The sequence below is a fragment of the Leuciscus leuciscus genome (genome assembly GCF_965113295.1).
Source record: "Leuciscus leuciscus genome assembly, chromosome: 17".
Classification (NCBI taxonomy): Eukaryota; Metazoa; Chordata; class Actinopteri; order Cypriniformes; family Leuciscidae; genus Leuciscus; species Leuciscus leuciscus.
In genome coordinates, this window is record NC_138741.1 from 38,184,926 (window position 1) to 38,190,736 (window position 5,811).

At 29.3% G+C, this 5,811-nt stretch overlaps 1 protein-coding gene across 1 annotated transcript in view; it reads left to right on the plus strand.

Moving 5' to 3' along the window:
* LOC309479447 (uncharacterized protein) overlaps positions 1-5,811 on the plus strand; it is a 148,951-nt gene that overhangs the window by 33,952 nt on the left and 109,188 nt on the right. The window lies entirely within an intron of this gene.

Consider the following 5,811-nt stretch of genomic DNA (forward strand, 5'->3'; position numbering starts at 1 on the left):
ATATAAAGTAAGAATTGTTTGATATAAAGTAAGAATTGTGTGATATAAAGTCAGAATTGTTTGATATAAAGTCAGAATTGTGTGATATAAAGTCAGAATTGTTTGATATAAAGTCAGAATTGTTTGATATAAAGTCAGAATTGTTTGATATAAAGTCAGAATTGTTTGATATAAAGTCAGAATTGCGAGATATAAAGTCAGAATTGTGTGATATAAAGTCAGAATTGTGAGATATAAAGTCAGAATTGTGAGATATAAAGTCAGAATTGTGAGATATAAAGTCAGAATTGTGTGATATAAAGTCAGAATTGTGAGATATAAAGTCAGAATTGTGAGATATAAAGTCAGAATTGTTTGATATAAAGTCAGAATTGTTTGATATAAAGTCAGAATTGTGTGATATAAAGTCAGAATTGTTTGATATAAAGTCAGAATTGTGTGATATAAAGTCAGAATTGTTTGATATAAAGTCAGAATTATTTGATATAAAGTCAGAATTGTTTGATATAAAGTCAGAATTGTTTGATATAAAGTCAGAATTGTGTGATATAAAGTCAGAATTGTTTGATATAAAGTCAGAATTGTGAGATATAAAGTCAGAATTGTTTGATATAAAGTCAGAATTGTTTGATATAGTCAGAATTGTTTGATATAAAGTCAGAATTGTGAGATATAAAGTCAGAATTGTTTGATATAAAGTCAGAATTGTTTGATATAAAGTCAGAATTGCTTGATATAAAGTCAGAATTGTGAGATATAAAGTCAGAATTGTTTGATATAAAGTCAGAATTGTGAGATATAAAGTCAGAATTGTTTGATATAAAGTCAGAATTGTGAGATATAAAGTCAGAATTGTTTGATATAAAGTCAGAATTGTTTGATATAAAGTCAGAATTGTGAGATATAAAGTCAGAATTGTTTGATATAGTCAGAATTGTGAGATATAAAGTCAGAATTGTTTGATATAAAGTCAGAATTGTGAGATATAAAGTCAGAATTGTTTGATATAAAGTCAGAATTGTGAGATATAAAGTCAGAATTGTTTGATATAAAGTCAGAATTGTTTGATATAAAGTCAGAATTGTTTGATATAAAGTCAGAATTGTTTGATATAAAGTCAGAATTGTTTGATATAAAGTCAGAATTGTGTGATATAAAGTCAGAATTGTGAGATATAAAGTCAGAATTGTTTGATATAAAGTCAGAATTGTTTGATATAAAGTCAGAATTGTTTGATATAAAGTCAGAATTGTTTGATATAAAGTCAGAATTGTGAGATGTAAAGTCAGAATTGTTTGATATAAAGTCAGAATTGTTTGATATAAAGTCAGAATTGTGAGATATAAAGTCAGAATTGTTTGATATAAAGTAAGAATTGTTTGATATAAAGTCAGAATTGTTTGATATAAAGTAAGAATTGTTTGATATAAAGTAAGAATTGTGTGATATAAAGTCAGAATTGTTTGATATAAAGTCAGAATTGTGTGATATAAAGTCAGAATTGTTTGATATAAAGTCAGAATTGTTTGATATAAAGTCAGAATTGTTTGATATAAAGTCAGAATTGTTTGATATAAAGTCAGAATTGCGAGATATAAAGTCAGAATTGTGTGATATAAAGTCAGAATTGTGAGATATAAAGTCAGAATTGTGAGATATAAAGTCAGAATTGTGAGATATAAAGTCAGAATTGTGTGATATAAAGTCAGAATTGTGAGATATAAAGTCAGAATTGTGAGATATAAAGTCAGAATTGTTTGATATAAAGTCAGAATTGTTTGATATAAAGTCAGAATTGTGTGATATAAAGTCAGAATTGTTTGATATAAAGTCAGAATTGTGTGATATAAAGTCAGAATTGTTTGATATAAAGTCAGAATTATTTGATATAAAGTCAGAATTGTTTGATATAAAGTCAGAATTGTTTGATATAAAGTCAGAATTGTGTGATATAAAGTCAGAATTGTTTGATATAAAGTCAGAATTGTGAGATATAAAGTCAGAATTGTTTGATATAAAGTCAGAATTGTTTGATATAGTCAGAATTGTTTGATATAAAGTCAGAATTGTGAGATATAAAGTCAGAATTGTTTGATATAAAGTCAGAATTGTTTGATATAAAGTCAGAATTGCTTGATATAAAGTCAGAATTGCTTGATATAAAGTCAGAATTGCTTGATATAAAGTCAGAATTGCGTGATATAAAGTCAGAATTGTGAGATATAAAGTCAGAATTGCGAGATATAAAGTCAGAATTGTGAGATATAAAGTCAGAATTGTGAGATATAAAGTCAGAATTGTGTGATATAAAGTCAGAATTGTGTGATATAAAGTCAGAATTGTGAGATATAAAGTCAGAATTGCGAGATATAAAGTCAGAATTGTGAGATATAAAGTCAGAATTGTGTGATATAAAGTCAGAATTGTTTGATATAAAGTCAGAATTGTGAGATATAAAGTCAGAATTGTGAGATATAAAGTCAGAATTGTGAGATATAAAGTCAGAATTGCGTGATATAAAGTCAGAATTGTGAGATATAAAGTCAGAATTGCGAGATATAAAGTCAGAATTGTGAGATATAAAGTCAGAATTGTGAGATATAAAGTCAGAATTGCGAGATATAAAGTCAGAATTGTGAGATATAAAGTCAGAATTGTTTGATATAAAGTCAGAATTGTTTGATATAAAGTCAGAATTGTGAGATATAAAGTCAGAATTGCGTGATATAAAGTCAGAATTGTGAGATATAAAGTCAGAATTGCGAGATATAAAGTCAGAATTGTGAGATATAAAGTCAGAATTGCGAGATATAAAGTCAGAATTGTGAGATATAAAGTCAGAATTGTGAGATATAAAGTCAGAATTGTGAGATATAAAGTCAGAATTGTGAGATATAAAGTCAGAATTGTGTGATATAAAGTCAGAATTGCGTGATATAAAGTCAGAATTGCGAGATATAAAGTCAGAATTGCGAGATATAAAGTCAGAATTGCGAGATATAAAGTCAGAATTGCGAGATATAAAGTCAGAATTGCGAGATATAAAGTCAGAATTGCGAGATATAAAGTCAGAATTGCGAGATATAAAGTCAGAATTGCGAGATATAAAGTCAGAATTGCGATATAAAGTCGCAATTGTTATAAAATCAGAAATGCGTGATAAAAAGTCGCAATTATCTTTTAAAATGTTGTATTCTGTGGCGGGAACGAGCTTCCATAGTAACATGTAAAAAAAAAAAAGAAGCTTTTTTTGTGAATTGTTTTTTTGGCACATGTATATTAAGGAGGCCGAGATGCTGCTGCACTGGACACACACACACACACACATCACTAATGCAGCACGAGATGAGGGTGTGTGTTTGTGGTTGTGTTGAACACGCTCTCAAGGCTTCTGGAGAATATGAAAGTAAGGTACAGTGCAGGTCTGGTGTGTGTGGTGACACATGCTCATGCTAAAGATGCTCTGAGGTCACTGGGGGTTTTTATTCTCACGCCTGGAGAGATGACAGACCATAAACACCTGCTTCACACTTACACACACATGATCATTGGTGCTTTCTAATCAGATTCACACTTTGCTCTGACAGATTTGCATTTGTGTTTGTCCTCCAGAATAATTCACAACAACTCGTAAGAAATGAGTGGTTTTATTGAATGCAATCACGTCAGATCAAGAAAAGACATTTATCTGGAAATGTAGAGGATTAAACTCGTGATGAGATGTTTGGTGTTCGGTAATATTGCCTTTTATCTGCAGAACAGCAAGTGCAAAGTTATAATGCCCCGAATCGACCTTCCAGAACATTTATGTCACATGAGAAAAAAGTCATGCCTTGGCAAATCTAATTAAAAGTCGTAATTATAGCGTACAGGCCCGTTTTCACAGACAGGGTTTAGATGAAGTCAGGATTAGGCCTTCGTTCAATCAGGACATTTAAGCAGCTTTTATAAACGTGCCTTAGAAACATGAATCAATGGCACTGACATGTTCTAAGATGAAACCGATCAAACATGCATTATAGTCTGAGGCTAGATTAAGCCTTGTCTGTGAAACCCATCATTTCACATTTTTACGTTATACGTCATAATTTTACTTTTTTATCTCTTAAATGTCATAATTTTGACTTTTTGTCGTTATGATATAAAAAGTCATAATGACATAAGTCAAAATTGACATGATAAGCCGTAATTATGAAAGTTAAAACAATATTTTATTTACAAATTATGACTCTTATAATTTTGACTGTCATAATTTAGACTTTCTATATCATAATTATGACAATCATATACATTTTTTATTTATATTAAAAATGACTTTTTATGTCAGAAATTTCTACTTTCAAGTCATAATTATGACAAATCATATATCTACTTTTCATCATAATTATGACTGTTCTCATTTCGATTTTTCATCTATTTTAAATGAAATAATTTTTACTTTTAATGTCAGATTTTCTACTTTGTCATAATGTTGACAGTGTCAATTTGGATTTTTTTAAATAAAATATTTTGATTTATCTAATTTTCATCTTTTTCATCTAATTTTCATGACAGTTATTATTTAGACTTTTCATCTCTTAAATATGAATAATCGGTTATATGATTAAAATTTCATAATTTTGACTTTATATCATAATTATGACAAGGCAGAATTTCGTCGACTTAGTATGTCATAATTTCAACTTCTCATCTCTTAAATATGTCATAATTTGGACTCTTTGACATAATTATGATATAAAAAGTAAATTTGCATACTAAGCCATAAATATGAAAGTTAAAAAATTATGAAATAGTCTAAATTATGAATTTATAATTTTGACATGTCATTATTAAGGCTTTCTTTATCAACATAATGACTTTTTACGTCTGAATCTTGACTTTTAAGTCATAATGTTGACATAGTATGATTTTTGTCAGAATTATAACCTTTTAGATCATATATCTACTTTTTCATAATTGTCATAATTTCGACTTTTCATCTTTTAAATATGACAGTATATCATAATTTTGGCTTTTTATGTCAGATTTTCTACTTTTAAGTCATATTATTGACTTTTTATTTATTTATTATGATTTACAAAAGCATGATTTTCTTCTTCTCTTAAATGGCAGAATCCAGTTGTTCACTGCAGGTCTGTGTGTGTGATGTAGAAAACTGCTGATGTGGAGAAATATCTCCTGCTTCCACCAGATGGTGGTAAAAGTTCATGATGAATCCAGAAATCCTCCAGGATCAAGGCTGTGCTCCACGTCAGGGCTTCAGTAAAGATTCACCCACATCACTGTTTCTGCCGTCTAGTCATATAAAAGCATGCAGAGGTGTTTCCTCTCTCAGGGCAACACTGACGTAACGCGCGTAACTCCATCTAAAACTGTTATAATCAGCATTTACTCAATCTTTTATAATTATTCTGCATGTGGTTTTTATGAGCTTGTGTTATGAGCTTGTGTTGTGAGCTTGTGTTATGATCTTGTGTAACTGAAACACCACAGGGAATATTTGATTTTGTACTTTTAAATTAATTGATAACCTGACACTTTTAGCTCATGTTTGGAATAGCATTCTAGCTCACTACTCTTACCATATCATTAATATGTAGTTTTATATAATGTCCATAAAGTATGGTAATTTATTAAATGCAGAAACGCCCAAATATACAGACTGTATATTTGTGAACACATCAGCTTTGAACATTTCTCATTTAGACTCACTATTTTCTTGACCTGCCAAAAGTGAAATAATTGTACAAAAAAAAAAAAAAAAAAAATCATGCAAGTTCAATCAGAGAGTTTCAGAACGTTTTCACCAAA